The 18,720-nt window shown below is 39.3% G+C and overlaps 1 protein-coding gene across 1 annotated transcript in view; it reads left to right on the top strand.

Moving 5' to 3' along the window:
• LOC136875626 (pancreatic triacylglycerol lipase) overlaps positions 1–18,720 on the top strand; it is an 81,198-nt gene that overhangs the window by 30,083 nt on the left and 32,395 nt on the right. The window lies entirely within an intron of this gene.

The following is an 18,720-nucleotide window of genomic DNA, read 5'->3' as shown; positions in this document are numbered from 1 at the left end:
CGTTAAGTGCGATAAATTTTAAAGTATTGTTAGTGCTCTTTTCTTTGTAAAATGGCAACTTTCTCAAAGAGTTGCTTATTGCAATATCCCCAAACATGAATCATGAAAATAACGTTATGTGCAATGAGAGCATGATAAATAGCTTTAAAAAACTTATGGTTGAATTTATATATTAGTCTGTGAAGCACTCCAATTGCTGGACTTATTTTTTTGCATATATTTTTAACTTGCTCATTCCAGTCAAGCATTTCATCTATTTTGCAACCTAGAAATTTAGTAAATTGCACTCTTGGTAAAGAATGATCGAAAAATGTTATTGTAAGATCAAGATAAGTTGCACATGAGGGATTTTAACAATTACGCAGTAGGCCTTGTTAAGACTGATGGATAGTCTATTGTTTAAAAGCCAAATTTGTAATAAGCTAATGTCATACTGCATGTTTACCTCAAGTTATTTAGCAGAAGTACCAACATAAAAAAATATTTGTACCATCTGCAAAAATAGAGAATTGTCCTTGAAGTTTTAGGAAGCCTATATCGTTCAAAAATAAAAGAAATAAAGCTGGACCCGCTACTGAACCCTGAGGAACACCAATTGATTTAGGAAGAGAAATTTTGCATTTTTATATGAAACGAGCTGTGATCCATCACTGAGATTATCCTTAAACCAGTTTATAGCAACATCTCTTACTCCTGCTTCTTCCAGTTTCCTGATCATGATCTCGTGATCAACTGAGTTATAGGCTTTCCTTAAGCCTATAAATAACCTCGAAGCTAATGTTCGGGAATCAAGAGCTTCGTGCAGTCTAATGATAATATTCTCAACAGCACTGTATGTGCTGGAATTTCGAATGAAGCCATATTGATACTTATAAAAGTAATCATTCTATGAATGAATTATAATAATCATTTTATTTTAAGAATTTTTCTAATACTTTGGATGAAATGGTAACGATAGGGATCAGTCTGTAGTTGTTTATATCTAATTTATCTAAGCCCTTATGGATGGGTATAAATTCGCCAATCTTGAACAATGGAGGAGCTTTACCTTCAGGTAATATTTTCTAATTAATGATGTGGTGTATGGAACTAACTAAGTTGATAACTGTTTGAGAATTGTGTTACTTAAACCAAAATAATCACAACTACTAGAATGGTTTAGTTCTTTTATCATACATGCTACTTCTTCGTTGTCAGCTGGATACAAGAATGAAGAAGTTCTTGGCACTGTGCGATATATTTGTGGATTACTGGTATTGGAAGCAGGCAAATTAACAGCTAGATCCTGACCAATGCTAGTAAAATACTCATTTCACGTCGTCTGTCACTCTAGTGAGGTACACTATGTCATCAAAAGTATCTGGACTCCCCCAGAAACGTACGTTTTTCATCTTAGGTGCATTGTGCTACCACCTACTGCCAGGTATTCCATAGCAGTGACCCCAGTAGTCATTCGACATCTTGAGAGAGTAGAATGGGGTACTCCGCGGAACTCACGGACTTCGAACGTGGTCAGTGATTGGGTGTCACTTGTGTCATAAGTCTGTACGCGAGATTTCCACACTCCTAAAAATCCCTAGGTCCACAGTTTTTGATGTGATAGTGAAGTGGAAACGTGAAGGGACACGTACAGCATGAAAGCGTACAGGCCGACCTCGTCTGTTGACTGACAGAAACCACCGACGGTTGAAGACGGTCGTCAAGTGTAATAGGCAGTCATCTATCCAGACCATCACACAGGAATTCCAAACTGCATCAGGATCCACTCGAAGTACTATGACAGTTCGGCGGGAGGTGAGAAAACTTGGATTTCATGGTCGAGCGGCTGCCCATGAGCCACACATCACGCAGGTCAATGCCAAACGACGCCTCGCTTGGTGTAAGGAGCGTAAACATTGGACGATTGAACAGTGGGAAAACGTTGTGTGGAGTGAAGAATCACGGTACACAATGTGGCGATCAGATGGCAGGATGTGGGTATGGCGAATGCCCGGTGAACTTCATCTGCCAGCGTGTGTAGTGCCAACAGTAAAATTCGGCGGCGGTGGTGTTATGGTGTAGTCGTGCTTTGCATGGAGGGAGCTTGCATCCCTCGTTGTTTTGCGTGGCACTATCACATCACAGGCCTACATTGATGTTTTAAGCCCCTTCTTGCTTCCCACTATTGAAGATCACTTCGGGGATGGCGATTTCATCTTTCAACACGATCGAGCACCTGTTCATAATGCACGGCCTGTGGTGGAGTGGTTACGCGACAATAACATCCATATAATGGACTGGCCTGCACAAAGTCCCGACCTGAATCCTATAGAACACCTTCGGGATGTTTTGGAATGCTTACTTCATGCCAGGCCTAACCGACCGACATCGCTACCTCTCCTCAGTGCAGCGCTCCGTGAAGAATGGGCTGCCATTCCCTAAGCAACCTTCCAGCCCCTGATTGAGCGTATGCCTGCGAGAGTGGAAGCTGTCCTCAAGGCTAAAGGTGGGCCAACACCATATTGAATTCCAGCATTACCGATGGAGGGCGCCACTAACTTGTACCTCATATTCAGCCAGGTGTCCGGATACTTTTGATCACATAGTGTATATATTGTTGCATGGAAATTGACCAAAGCATTCTCCTAGTTTACTCAAATTAATGGATTGGTTATTTTGTGACATTTTATCAATATTAAAATCTCCAATTTTAACACAAAAGTACCTACAATATTCTTGTTCCATATTTCTTCAAGTTCATTTTGAAAGGATTTGCTGAATTTAGAATGTGGAATATATCAAGTTAAAATAAGTATTTCCCTTTGAAACCCACCAATTTCTATTATTAGCATATTGTACGGTATATATACAGTTAATCTATATATATAAAAGCAAGTCGGGCTGGAGCGATGTATATATAAATATTTAAAAATGAAAAAAGACGTGAATTAATGAGGCACTTCCATAAATCTCAGAAATTTGAAACTTGGTACGGAGGAAACTGATGATCCCAGGATCCCTAGAAAAATCGGAAATTCTCAAAATTCCCTGAAGGGGGCACGCTGGGGGGCTCAAATTTTGGGCTCAGCATAAGAACACAGTCGTATAGTATATCCAAAACGATAACCTATAGGTTTCGTGGGCTTAAAAATTTTCGAGAATTTCCTCATTTTTATCCCCTATCCCCCCAAATCAAAATGGCGGCACAACCTGCCAGACGAAGTAGACAATTGAAATTTGGTGAAATTATAGCTTTTGGTCCCTAACCGACGGGAAAATTCCAAGATGTTCAAATTTTTCACTTTTTACCCCCCAAAGATATCGAAATATGGAGGCAATTTTAATGACTGTGCAGACATTCCTTTTGAGCTATTTTTTGGCTAAACGGTAAGTCGTATCACAAAACGGATGGCACAATGTCCCTTCAATTCGGAGTGATCTACAACTTTGGTCCTGTGACATTTTGTCGTATCTCTCTCCCTAATACGTTAAATTTGGCCGTATTTCTGGATTGTTCGTAAATTTGGTGATTTTTACAAGTATATTTCATTGTTTGACACACTTATAAGAATGATAGGATCATCACGTTGTGTGCGCACATTGGCACGATTAAGGGACATGTGTGTACCAAATTTCATGCTTCTAGCTTATACATAAGTAGGCAAAACGTAATGTAAAATGTTAAAAATGCACCCAAATTTCACCCTATTCAAAATTTGATCTCAATTTACCCCCTTAATATGGGAGATACGAGGAAATGGTTTAGAAACAAATATGTAGAGCGATAAATGAGACGTCTGATGGCACAAACCGTTTCTTAATATCATAAACCGTTTAGGAGATATGAATCTCGAAGTGGAAGTCTGCACTTTTCAACGTGCTCATGCTTATCCGTCATCTATCTATATATATAAAAGCAAGTCGGGCTGGAGCGATGTATATATAAATATTTAAAAATGAAAAAAGACGTGAATTAATGAGGCACTTCCAGAAATCTCAGAAATTTGAAACTTTGTACGGAGGAAACTGATGACCCCAGGATCCCTAGAAAAATCGGAAATTCTCAAAATTCCCTGAAGGGGGCACGCTGGGGGGGCTCAAATTTTGGGCTCAGCATAAGAACACAGTCGTATAGTATATCCAAAACGATAACCTATAGGTTTCGTGGGCTTAAAAATTTTCGAGAATTTCCTCATTTTTATCCCCTATCCCCCAAATCAAAATGGCGGCACAACCTGCCAGACGAAGTAGACAATTGAAATTTGGTGAAATTATAGCTTTTGGTCCCTAACCGACGGGAAAATTCCAAGATGTTCAAATTTTTCACTTTTTACCCCCCAAAGATATCGAAATATGGAGGCAATTTTAATGACTGTGCAGACATTCCTTTTGAGCTATTTTTTGGCTAAACGGTAAGTCGTATCACAAAACGGATGGCACAATGTCCCTTCAATTCGGAGTGATCTACAACTTTGGTCCTGTGACATTTTGTCGTATCTCTCTCCCTAATACGTTAAATTTGGCCGTATTTCCGGATTGTTCGTAAATTTGGTGATTTTTACAAATATATTTCATTGTTTGACACACTTATAAGAATGATAGGATCATCACGTTGTGTGCGCACATTGGCACGATTAAGGGACATGTGTGTACCAAATTTCATGATTCTAGCTTATACATAAGTAGGCAAAAAGTAATGTAAAATGTTAAAAATGCACCCAAATTTCACCCTATTCAAAATTTGATTTCAATTTACCCCCTTAATATGGGAGATACGAGGAAATGGTTTAGAAACAAATATGTAGAGCGATAAATGAGGCGTCGGATGGCGCAAACCGTTTCTTAATATCATAAACCGTTTAGGAGATATGAATCTCGAAGTGGAAGTCTGCACTTTTCAACGTGCTCATGCTTATCCGTCATCTATCTATATATATAAAAGCAAGTCGGGCTGGAGCGATGTATATATAAATATTTAAAAATGAAAAAAGACGTGAATTAATGAGGCACTTCCAGAAATCTCAGAAATTTGAAACTTTGTACGGAGGAAACTGATGACCCCAGGATCCCTAGAAAAATCGGAAATTCTCAAAATTCCCTGAAGGGGGCACGCTGGGGGGGCTCAAATTTTGGGCTCAGCATAAGAACACAGTCGTATAGTATATCCAAAACGATAACCTATAGGTTTCGTGGGCTTAAAAATTTTCGAGAATTTCCTCATTTGTATCCCCTATCCCCCCAAATCAAAATGGCGGCACAACCTGCCATACGAAGTAGACAATTGAAATTTGGTGAAATTATAGCTTTTGGTCCCTAACCGACGGGAAAATTCCAAGATGTTCAAATTTTTCACTTTTTACCCCCCAAAGATATCGAAATATGGAGGCAATTTTAATGACTGTGCAGACATTCCTTTTGAGCTATTTTTTGGCTAAACGGTAAGTCGTATCACAAAACGGATGGCACAATGTCCCTTCAATTCGGAGTGATCTACAACTTTGGTCCTGTGACATTTTGTCGTATCTCTCTCCCTAATACGTTAAATTTGGCCGTATTTCTGGATTGTTCGTAAATTTGGTGATTTTTACAAATATATTTCATTGTTTGACACACTTATAAGAATGATAGGATCATCACGTTGTGTGCGCACATTGGCACGATTAAGGGACATGTGTGTACCAAATTTCATGATTCTAGCTTATACATAAGTAGGCAAAAAGTAATGTAAAATGTTAAAAATGCACCCAAATTTCACCCTATTCAAAATGTGATTTCAATTTACCCCCTTAATATGGGAGATACGAGGAAATGATTTAGAAACAAATATGTAGAGCGATAAATGAGGCGTCTGATGGCGCAAACCGTTTCTTAATATCATAAACCGTTTAGGAGATATGAATCTCGAAGTGGAAGTCTGCACTTTTCAACGTGCTCATGCTTATCCGTCATCTATATATATAAAAGCAAGTCGGGCTGGAGCGATGTATATATAAATATTTAAAAATGAAAAAAGACGTGAATTAATGAGGCACTTCCAGAAATCTCAGAAATTTGAAACTTTGTACGGAGGAAACTGATGACCCCAGGATCCCTAGAAAAATCGGAAATTCTCAAAATTCCCTGAAGGGGGCACGCTGGGGGGGCTCAAATTTTGGGCTCAGCATAAGAACACAGTCGTATAGTATATCCAAAACGATAACCTATAGGTTTCGTGGGCTTAAAAATTTTCGAGAATTTCCTCATTTTTATCCCCTATCCCCCCAAATCAAAATGGCGGCACAACCTGCCAGACGAAGTAGACAATTGAAATTTGGTGAAATTATAGCTTTTGGTCCCTAACCGACGGGAAAATTCCAAGATGTTCAAATTTTTCACTTTTTACCCCCCAAAGATATCGAAATATGGAGGCAATTTTAATGACTGTGCAGACATTCCTTTTGAGCTATTTTTTGGCTAAACGGTAAGTCGTATCACAAAACGGATGGCACAATGTCCCTTCAATTCGGAGTGATCTACGACTTTGGTCCTGTGACATTTTGTCGTATCTCTCTCCCTAATACGTTAAATTTGGCCGTATTTCCGGATTGTTCGTAAATTTGGTGATTTTTACAAATATATTTCATTGTTTGACACACTTATAAGAATGATAGGATCATCACGTTGTGTGCGCACATTGGCACGATTAAGGGACATGTGTGTACCAAATTTCATGATTCTAGCTTATACATAAGTAGGCAAAAAGTAATGTAAAATGTTAAAAATGCACCCAAATTTCACCCTATTCAAAATTTGATTTCAATTTACCCCCTTAATATGGGAGATACGAGGAAATGATTTAGAAACAAATATGTAGAGCGATAAATGAGGCGTCGGATGGCGCAAACCGTTTCTTAATATCATAAACCGTTTAGGAGATATGAATCTCGAAGTGGAAGTCTGCACTTTTCAACGTGCTCATGCTTATCCGTCATCTATCTATATATATAAAAGCAAGTCGGGCTGGAGCGATGTATATATAAATATTTAAAAATGAAAAAAGACGTGAATTAATGAGGCACTTCCAGAAATCTCAGAAATTTGAAACTTTGTACGGAGGAAACTGATGACCCCAGGATCCCTAGAAAAATCGGAAATTCTCAAAATTCCCTGAAGGGGGCACGCTGGGGGGGCTCAAATTTTGGGCTCAGCATAAGAACACAGTCGTATAGTATATCCAAAACGATAACCTATAGGTTTCGTGGGCTTAAAAATTTTCGAGAATTTCCTCATTTGTATCCCCTATCCCCCCAAATCAAAATGGCGGCACAACCTGCCATACGAAGTAGACAATTGAAATTTGGTGAAATTATAGCTTTTGGTCCCTAACCGACGGGAAAATTCCAAGATGTTCAAATTTTTCACTTTTTACCCCCCAAAGATATCGAAATATGGAGGCAATTTTAATGACTGTGCAGACATTCCTTTTGAGCTATTTTTTGGCTAAACGGTAAGTCGTATCACAAAACGGATGGCACAATGTCCCTTCAATTCGGAGTGATCTACAACTTTGGTCCTGTGACATTTTGTCGTATCTCTCTCCCTAATACGTTAAATTTGGCCGTATTTCTGGATTGTTCGTAAATTTGGTGATTTTTACAAATATATTTCATTGTTTGACACACTTATAAGAATGATAGGATCATCACGTTGTGTGCGCACATTGGCACGATTAAGGGACATGTGTGTACCAAATTTCATGATTCTAGCTTATACATAAGTAGGCAAAAAGTAATGTAAAATGTTAAAAATGCACCCAAATTTCACCCTATTCAAAATGTGATTTCAATTTACCCCCTTAATATGGGAGATACGAGGAAATGATTTAGAAACAAATATGTAGAGCGATAAATGAGGCGTCTGATGGCGCAAACCGTTTCTTAATATCATAAACCGTTTAGGAGATATGAATCTCGAAGTGGAAGTCTGCACTTTTCAACGTGCTCATGCTTATCCGTCATCTATATATATAAAAGCAAGTCGGGCTGGAGCGATGTATATATAAATATTTAAAAATGAAAAAAGACGTGAATTAATGAGGCACTTCCAGAAATCTCAGAAATTTGAAACTTTGTACGGAGGAAACTGATGACCCCAGGATCCCTAGAAAAATCGGAAATTCTCAAAATTCCCTGAAGGGGGCACGCTGGGGGGGCTCAAATTTTGGGCTCAGCATAAGAACACAGTCGTATAGTATATCCAAAACGATAACCTATAGGTTTCGTGGGCTTAAAAATTTTCGAGAATTTCCTCATTTTTATCCCCTATCCCCCCAAATCAAAATGGCGGCACAACCTGCCAGACGAAGTAGACAATTGAAATTTGGTGAAATTATAGCTTTTGGTCCCTAACCGACGGGAAAATTCCAAGATGTTCAAATTTTTCACTTTTTACCCCCCAAAGATATCGAAATATGGAGGCAATTTTAATGACTGTGCAGACATTCCTTTTGAGCTATTTTTTGGCTAAACGGTAAGTCGTATCACAAAACGGATGGCACAATGTCCCTTCAATTCGGAGTGATCTACAACTTTGGTCCTGTGACATTTTGTCGTATCTCTCTCCCTAATACGTTAAATTTGGCCGTATTTCCGGATTGTTCGTAAATTTGGTGATTTTTACAAATATATTTCATTGTTTGACACACTTATAAGAATGATAGGATCATCACGTTGTGTGCGCACATTGGCACGATTAAGGGACATGTGTGTACCAAATTTCATGATTCTAGCTTATACATAAGTAGGCAAAAAGTAATGTAAAATGTTAAAAATGCACCCAAATTTCACCCTATTCAAAATTTGATTTCAATTTACCCCCTTAATATGGGAGATACGAGGAAATGGTTTAGAAACAAATATGTAGAGCGATAAATGAGGCGTCGGATGGCGCAAACCGTTTCTTAATATCATAAACCGTTTAGGAGATATGAATCTCGAAGTGGAAGTCTGCACTTTTCAACGTGCTCATGCTTATCCGTCATCTATATATATAAAAGCAAGTCGGGTTGGAGCGATGTATATATAAATATTTAAAAATGAAAAAAGACGTGAATTAATGAGGCACTTCCAGAAATCTCAGAAATTTGAAACTTTGTACGGAGGAAACTGATGACCCCAGGATCCCTAGAAAAATCGGAAATTCTCAAAATTCCCTGAAGGGGGCACGCTAGGGGGGCTCAAATTTTGGGCTCAGCATAAGAACACAGTCGTATAGTATATCCAAAACGATAACCTATAGGTTTCGTGGGCTTAAAAATTTTCGAGAATTTCCTCATTTTTATCCCCTATCCCCCAAATCAAAATGGCGGCACAACCTGCCAGACGAAGTAGACAATTGAAATTTGGTGAAATTATAGCTTTTGGTCCCTAACCGACGGGAAAATTCCAAGATGTTCAAATTTTTCACTTTTTACCCCCCAAAGATATCGAAATATGGAGGCAATTTTAATGACTGTGCAGACATTCCTTTTGAGCTATTTTTTGGCTAAACGGTAAGTCGTATCACAAAACGGATGGCACAATGTCCCTTCAATTCGGAGTGATCTACAACTTTGGTCCTGTGACATTTTGTCGTATCTCTCTCCCTAATACGTTAAATTTGGCCGTATTTCTGGATTGTTCGTAAATTTGGTGATTTTTACAAGTATATTTCATTGTTTGACACACTTATAAGAATGATAGGATCATCACGTTGTGTGCGCACATTGGCACGATTAAGGGACATGTGTGTACCAAATTTCATGATTCTAGCTTATACATAAGTAGGCAAAACGTAATGTAAAATGTTAAAAATGCACCCAAATTTCACCCTATTCAAAATTTGATCTCAATTTACCCCCTTAATATGGGAGATACGAGGAAATGGTTTAGAAACAAATATGTAGAGCGATAAATGAGACGTCTGATGGCACAAACCGTTTCTTAATATCATAAACCGTTTAGGAGATATGAATCTCGAAGTGGAAGTCTGCACTTTTCAACGTGCTCATGCTTATCCGTCATCTATATATATAAAAGCAAGTCGGGCTGGAGCGATGTATATATAAATATTTAAAAATGAAAAAAGACGTGAATTAATGAGGCACTTCCAGAAATCTCAGAAATTTGAAACTTTGTACGGAGGAAACTGATGACCCCAGGATCCCTAGAAAAATCGGAAATTCTCAAAATTCCCTGAAGGGGGCACGCTGGGGGGGCTCAAATTTTGGGCTCAGCATAAGAACACAGTCGTATAGTATATCCAAAACGATAACCTATAGGTTTCGTGGGCTTAAAAATTTTCGAGAATTTCCTCATTTTTATCCCCTATCCCCCCAAATCAAAATGGCGGCACAACCTGCCAGACGAAGTAGACAATTGAAATTTGGTGAAATTATAGCTTTTGGTCCCTAACCGACGGGAAAATTCCAAGATGTTCAAATTTTTCACTTTTTACCCCCCAAAGATATCGAAATATGGAGGCAATTTTAATGACTGTACAGACATTCCTTTTGAGCTATTTTTTGGCTAAACGGTAAGTCGTATCACAAAACGGATGGCACAATGTCCCTTCAATTCGGAGTGATCTACAACTTTGGTCCTGTGACATTTTGTCGTATCTCTCTCCCTTATACGTTAAATTTGGCCGTATTTCTGGATTGTTTGTAAATTTGGTGATTTTTACAAGTATATTTCATTGTTTGACACACTTATAAGAATGATAGGATCATAACGTTGTGTGCGCACATTGGCACTATTAAGGGACATATGTGTACGAAATTTCATGATTCTAGCTTATACATAAGTAGGCAAAATGTTATGTAAAATGTTAAAAATGCACCCAAATTTCACCCTATTCAAAATTTGATCTCAATTTACCCCCTTAATATGGGAGATACGAGGAAATGGTTTAAAAACAAACATGTAGAGCGATAAATGAGGCGTCTGATGGCGCAAACCGTTTCTTAATATCATAAACCGTTTAGGAGATATGAATCTCGAAGTGGAAGTCTGCACTTTTCAACGTGCTCATGCTTATCCGTCATCTATATAAATTAAATCGTAACGACCGTGTGTCTGTACATTGATTATTTTGGCGAAATTTCCGTACAGTTATCCGTTTCACCTGTAATTATGACCATCTGCATCATTTTTAGCTTTGGTGTCCGTTTGTCTGTTTGTTTGTCTGTTTGTCTGTTTGACTGTCCTTCTATAACTTGAAAACTACTGGATATATTTCCACCAAACTTCATATTTAGAATCCACCTGTCCTTGGGTAGGTTTTAGCGCAAAAAATAAAAGCGTAACGACCGTGTGTCTGTACATTGATTTTGGCGAAATTTCCGTACAGTTATCCGTTTCAGGTGTAATAATGACCATCTCCATCATTTTTATCTTTGGTGTCTGTTTGTCTGTTTGTCTGTTTGTCTGTCCTTCTATAACTTGAAAACTACTGGATATGTTTCCACCAAACTTCATATTTAGAATCCACCTCTCCTTGGGTAGGTTTTAGCTCAAATATCGTTTCTAAATCCCTGAACTGAGTGGGGATTTTTACGAAACCGAAACCGTGATTTTGCACTCCCTCAAAGTATACACAACCGAACTTAATGGAAATCAACCTGCCTTAATGAAAATGAATTTCTAAACCTTTTTTTCTCATGTGCATCATTTCGATAACAGGATTTAGTAAGGGATATATCATTAACGGACCGTTTTTCGGTACAAATCCCAGCGGGTGCGTGTAAAGCGTACTTCTTACAACTTGAAAACTAACAAGATATTTGAACCAAATTTTATATATAGCATCCATCTGTCCAGGGGTAGGTTTCCTTGGTGTCTGTTAGTTAGTTAGTTAGTTAGTTTGTTTGTTTCTTTGTTTGTTGGTCTGTTTGTCTTTCTCTAACTTGAAAACTACTGGATATATTTCCACCTAACTTCATATTTAGAATCCACCTGTCCTTTGGGGAGGTTTTAGGGCAAATATTGTTTCTAAATCCCTGAACTAATTGGGGGTTTATACGAAACCGAAACCGTGATTTTGCACTCCCTCTAAATACACACAACCAAACTTTATGGAAATCTACCTACCTTAATGGAAATTAATTTCTAAACCTTTTCTTCTCATGTGCATAATTTCAATCACTTACAGGAAAGATAGTATGATCAAACTCTACACGAACATTGGCCCACCCAGTACCCATATGTGAGCCAAATGCTATGCCACATAATTATCCGAAAAGTAATGGAAATGTAAGATATTCGTACACAAATTTCAACCTATTCAACGTTTTTGATTCAATCTGACCCATGAATAGATTAGATGCGAGAAAATATCATAGGACCAGCCATTTAGATTGCTAAATACTGCGCCTTACGGTACAATCCTTTGTCGATATGACGTACCGTTTAGCAGCAGTTAATCTGTAAATGAAGGTCTGCAATATTGTAAACATTCATATACTTTCGTATGTCCATCTGTATATATATTCATTGATGTCGATTTGTAGAGATCGAGAAAGGATGTGTCTGCTATTGTAATCAGTGCTCCCTACACCGACTTGGACTGCTGGCAGTAGGAATGGGGTCCTTCTCCAACTCCTGTGTAACTGGCATTAGTAAGGAGGGCCTACCATTTTAATGAATAATTCACTTTTCGATTTGTCTTGCAGAAGGCAAGGGATCATGCAGTTTTGTTCGAAAGTCCCCTACTCTATTGTGTTTGGCTCTAGGCCAGGGTGCCCGCCATTATAAACAAATGTTCCAATCTAAAATTTGACTAGCATTAGGCATTGTGGCCTGCTATTTTCATGGAAACTCACTAATTCTGTGTGACTGGCAGTAAGCTGGCTAGCAGCAGTAAAAAGGGACTGTCATTATAATGATAACTGCACAACTCAATTTTGACTGGTGGTAGGGAAGTTGCCTGGTATTATAATCAAAACTCCTCAACTGTAACCTGTCTGAAAGTAGGAAATGGGTCTGCCATTGTAACTAAAACTCCCCAAATCGATTGTGACCGCGCAGTAGGCATTGGGGCCTGCAATTATAATGTAAACTTGCCAACTCGATTGTGAATGGCAGTAGGCAAGTGAGCCTGGCGTTATCATCACAACTCCGCAACCCTCACTTTACATTGGAAACAACGTATGTGGACCTCCCCATGCTATTTCTCGGATAAGGCTAAGAGACATGCAATTTTAAAACAATCTCATTTGCTGCACGCACAGTATTTACGTCGATATCCGTATACAATGTAGAATACCGTAGCGAAGCACGGGTACATTTGCTAGTTGACAATAAGTCTTTGGTTTTGTGCTCTAATTTAATATAGCTATGAATTCCACCTCCTCTATTGTAATTTAAATACCATAGTTATTCAGCACAAAATATTTCTCTTCTTCAGGATACTCGTATATCCATGTTTCCATAATTATTATAATATTAGACGCTTGCGATTGTTTTATGAGAGTGCACAGCTCTAGTTACTTACTGCGAAGACTTTGAGCATTAACATACAGAATACGAGTACTACGAATTTTTCTGTTTTAATTCTCCTAAATCATATAACTAAACCTCTGAATCATCTAAGTTACCTATATTATTCATCTTTATTCAATGAATACCGTTAAACTAATAATAACATAACCGAGTTACGCCGATTCTAACGTTAATATATCCTCTATGCTCCGTATGATTACTACGTGTGAGGTATCATTTTTACTAGCAAATATTTTCCCTTCTCTGGACCATTTATTCTCAATTCTTCTCGTTCTAAGGCCTATTGCTCTAATCAAGCGTCCCTTTGCTTTGGTAGTTTTCGTTTAAATAGATTGGCTGGTTCGCAGTATTAATACCAATAGCCTGAGATGAAATTCGTGGACTTCTTTTCTTGGCGCTGAACAATTCGGCCCTCTACCACCTGTTCACAAACTTCACAACTATCGGCCTTGGTAACGCTGGGTTTCTGGACAGTAACCTATGTGCAACGTCAATACAATTTTTATTCACGTCACATCCAATCACCGCACCTATGTACTGATGATACTGTAAATATCTTCATTATGTACTTGCGGCACACCATGGATTTCCAACTTGTTCTGTCTCACCTCTTCGTGCGAGATGAAATTCAGCACGTCTAATTGCTGTTTTAATACCCGAATTTTTTATCTCTTTGACTGAGTTCTGCCTTTTCAATCAGTAATGATTTCATTGTTAAAGTCAATACTGTCAGTTAACCTAGCATTCACTTTTTCAACTAGACGTTCCAACACGGCACCTGTGAATTTAGAGCTACTCATAACTAGAATTACCTCTTTGGTTAAATCAGATGATTCAGCCTCCTGAGGATATGCAATTTCATTCTGGACCTTCGTTACTCTTTTCCCCGCTACGCAGCTCTGGCGTTGGTCTGGCAATTGAGTGGGCGAGTTCTCCATCTTCTTGTTTGTGTTCTGCTTTTGAACTCTCATGCCTTCACCAACAACACACAATAACACAAATCACACTTACACTAATAAATTCCACAACTGTTTCATCCGTCACACACAAGTACCAGTTTGACCCGCTCCGGTCTGGCCGTTTGAAAAAGAGCTCAAAATCGGTTTTACTCGTTAATTGCCGAAATTAAAGAGACCTCACACATAGAACAGTTACTCTGCCGCCACATTTATAGAGATAATTCCTCAGTACTTCATCATCCAAATCACCTGAAGAGGTGGGATTTTCCATAAAATGTAACTAAAATCCACATTCAGAATATGGAATTATATTAGTCTTCTCCAGGCTTACTTTTATAAATATACTGATGAAAATAGAAAAAAGCTACAGCCTCTCCCCCTACTTGAATCTGAATGAAACCATTACAGGCCGACAGGCATACATGAATACATACAAGTAATTTCAGAAGCGCACACTTGTATGGAAGATATTTTTTACTATTGGTTTAACGTCGCACGAACAGGTCGTAGGTTTCCGGCGACGCAAGGAAGGGAAAGAGCTTGTATGGGGAAGGTAGTGGCAGTGGACTTAATTAAGGTACAGCCCTGCTCCGATACTTCCCTTACTTTTAATTCTATCAGTATTCTTCTTTTTTTCTTCTTTACTTCTTCTTTCCTAGCCTATTTCAATCCACTGCTGGATATAGGCCTTTCCATATGCTTCCATCGTCTTCAGTCTTGAGCCACTTGGAACCAGCGTAGCAGGTAGTAGGTAGACACCCTCCTTGGAGGCAGCTTTACCCAGAGAGTAGCGCCCCTGCCTATGTGATTCCCAGAGCACATTGACCCAGTGTGTATAGTCCTGACGCTCAACGCATATCCACGCGGTATCCTCTAATCTCAAAACTTGGCCCACGCTGGTAATAATGAGGGTTGTCAGTCGGCCCGCCCTAGTGATAATGAGGGTTGTCAGTCGGTTCCTTTCCTCTGGACACAAGGGGTGCGTGTCGTTTAAAAGGCAAGTGAGCGCTGTCAAAAGCAAGGTTGTCATATTTTGCGTCGATTATTTAAACATGTTAACATTTAATTTATTCTAAAGTCAAAATATAAATATAAAAACTTGATCATAAACCACAGCACAAACAGATATCGCAGAATAATTTGTTTCGTGGTTAACACGTGTAGTGGTCGCAGATGTTGAAAGAAAGAAAGAAAAAACAAGAAGAAGGAATTGGCAAATAAACTTGACAAAGACTAAACTTAAATTGATACCAAAGTAGGCCTATTAAAATATTATACGTAATTTCATGCTGCTAATATCAGTGTCTCGCTTTCAGTAAAGAAAGGAAAAGTCAATTATTTACTATTTGTTTTATGTCACACCGTCACAGATAGGTGTTGTGGCGACGATGGGCTACGAAAGGCCTAGGAGTGGGAAGGAAGTGCCCGTAGTCTTAATTAAGGTACTTCCCCAGCATTTGCCTGGTGTGAAAATGGGAAACCACGGAGAACCATCTTCAGAGCTGCCGACAGTGGGGTTTGAACGCATTATCTCCCCGATGCAAGTTCACAGCTGCGCGCCCCTAACCGCATGGCCAAATCGCCCGACAAATGAAAAGTAAAATCACGAACTAGGGACTGAGATAATAATAATAATTGTCCGCCTCTATTGTGTAGTGGTTAGTGTGATTAGCTGCCACCCCGGGAGGCCCACATTCGATTCCCGGCTCTGCCACGAAATTTGAAAAGTGGTACGAGGGCTGGAACGGGGTCCACTCAGCCTCGGGAAGTCAACTGAGTAGAGGTGGGTTCGATTCCCACTTCAGCCATTCTGGAAGTGGTTTACCGTGTTTTCCCTCTTCTCCTCCAGGCAAATGCCGGGATGGTACCTAACTTAGGGCCACGGCCGCTTCCTTCCCTCTTCCTTGCCTATCCCTTCCAATCTTCCCATCCCCCACCAAGGCCCCTGTTCAACATAGCAGGTGAGGCCACCTGGGTGAGGTACTGGTCATTCTCCCCGGTTGTATAATTTCTAGGTGTGATTCCCACGGTCTCCACATTACTGCATGAAGCGAAGTGAAAAGCAACACACTTCTCAAATATTAATTAACGAAGCAAAGAAATAATCCAAAACTTTCAAACAGCGAACAAAGCAACTGTGAATTGTCTGAGCTGAAAAAAGAGACTGACGTCTATTTAACAAGAGGTGCATTGGCAACAGAGCTGTGAGGATTTCTGAAGGGGAATGCGAACTTCCGTTTTAAAGCCCACTGCCGTCATAAATCACCCCCTGCTAGGCAAGTGAGTGGCCAGGGAGATCAAACGTTTGCCGAACTCTTTGAATGCCGCTGGGTACGCGTTGCCCGTCTCAGCTATAGCATCTGGTAAGGGTCCCAGCTCAGGGTTACGAGTGAAGATCTCAACGATATCAACGGCGGAGAGGGTGACCTTCGGTACGGCGGAGATGTTGGAAGAGGCAGCCCTGTACTTGGGAATTAATACGAGTACAACACACAAAGGGCACGACGGTTCCACATGTTAGTGGCGGTACCCCGACAGCGTTTGTTCGCCATGTTAGGGGCGGCTGAATCACAACTCACCAACACGTCTGGCAAGCGTGGTGTTTTATTGCCCAACACCTTCCATAAACTCCTATGACTTCGAATTTTATCAGTAGAAGGTATAAATATAAAGTTTTTAAATAATTCTACATACATTTGATCATTAGAAATGGTCCTGTAATACCTACCCTTAAAGTACATCCTGTTTAAATTTTAAGATCACTTATGAAGCCCCTTCCTGCTGATTCTTTTAGCAAGGTGTAGCTAAGATCCTACTCGCACTTATCCTGAACTTAAATACAAAGGTTCATAAAAATCCAGCTATTCGTTCTCCAGTGATGCCGTAATAAACACTCCAAAATGAAACTGAACCCATCAAAGGCTATTATTAATCCTGTCCGGTAAAAAAATATATCAGGTCAATATTAGGAAATAAAACACAGAATGACGATTTTATATATACAGATTACATTGAATAGTTGATTCTTTCGCCAATACACATGCCTCTTTAATAACGTCTATAAGGTTGTATGCAAAATATAATATTTTTTTAAAATGTCTTCCTTTACGATATTGCAATACAAATTGGTCACATTATAATGTTTATATTCTCTTCGTATTTGAACAGGGTAATCGCCAATTTCGTGATGTTGGTATATTTTAAAGGCAGTGATATAATACAGTACGCCATGAAGAGAGCGGTTGAGTAACTATAATTTCACAGTGTCCAGAAAAGGCTTACATTTCAAACCCAAAACTGTTTAGAAGTCGCCTAGTTTTTGTTTTTGTAATGGATAAGACTTATTCGTTGTCTTACTCTTTAAATTTTTCGAACACACATTTCGACAATAAAAATGGTATGGTTCTCTTATGCTAGAAAATTAGCAAGCAGCAATTATGGCGATGTGCATGGAATGATATCATTTAAATTCGCTCTACAGGCATAGAGTACTTACGTACTTCCTTTTATTGGCGAAAATGAAAATATATTTCCGTGTATTAACCAGCCAAGAAATATATTTTATGATGTTCTCCTCACTTTTGCCTGAAACTCTCCTTCTCTTTATCTCTCTCTCTCACTGTCACTATGTGACAATTACACCTCTGTCACGAGTTTAATGGAATCCGTAACGGTGATTTCCTCTGCGTGTGAGTGCCCACATTCTTCAAAATCAGGCAAATACTGGATTTGTACGCAACATATAATCCACAGCCGCACCTCTCCAAATCCGGCGTCTTCTTCTACTTCTCCTTCTTCTTCTTCTTCTTCTTCTTCTTCTTCTTGTGCCGTCTCCTCACGGAAGGTTGGCGACCATCATAAAGTAGTTTTTGTTTTCCCACATCAGATTTGCCGTATCCTAGACGATGAACCACCGCCGGAGGCTCCTTGCCTCTTCTCCACCACGTCCACGCTTCCCTTCAATTTGCCCTTCTGTGACCAGTTGATCCGGGATGTATTGATCATTTCTGAAGAAGTGACCGAAATAGGCTGCTCTCCTACGTTTTGTGAGAATTTAGACTTCACACGTTTTCCCGGCACGATAGAGTACCTCTTCGTTGGCGACGTGGTCCGCTCATGGGATCTTTGAAGTGGCTTCAATATGTCGTCGTTGCGCCTGCAAAATTATATTGTGATAGAAATACTGTCCCGCAGCACATACATCATCAAGAGCGAGAATTCACTGACACTGTTCTCACGGTATTGAACCTTAAATGACAGAACTT

Source organism: Anabrus simplex, chromosome 6 (genome assembly GCF_040414725.1).
Source record: "Anabrus simplex isolate iqAnaSimp1 chromosome 6, ASM4041472v1, whole genome shotgun sequence".
NCBI lineage: Eukaryota > Metazoa > Arthropoda > Insecta > Orthoptera > Tettigoniidae > Anabrus > Anabrus simplex.
The sequence above is the reverse complement of the archived record's forward strand: the minus strand, read 5'-3'. Positions and strand labels throughout refer to the sequence as shown.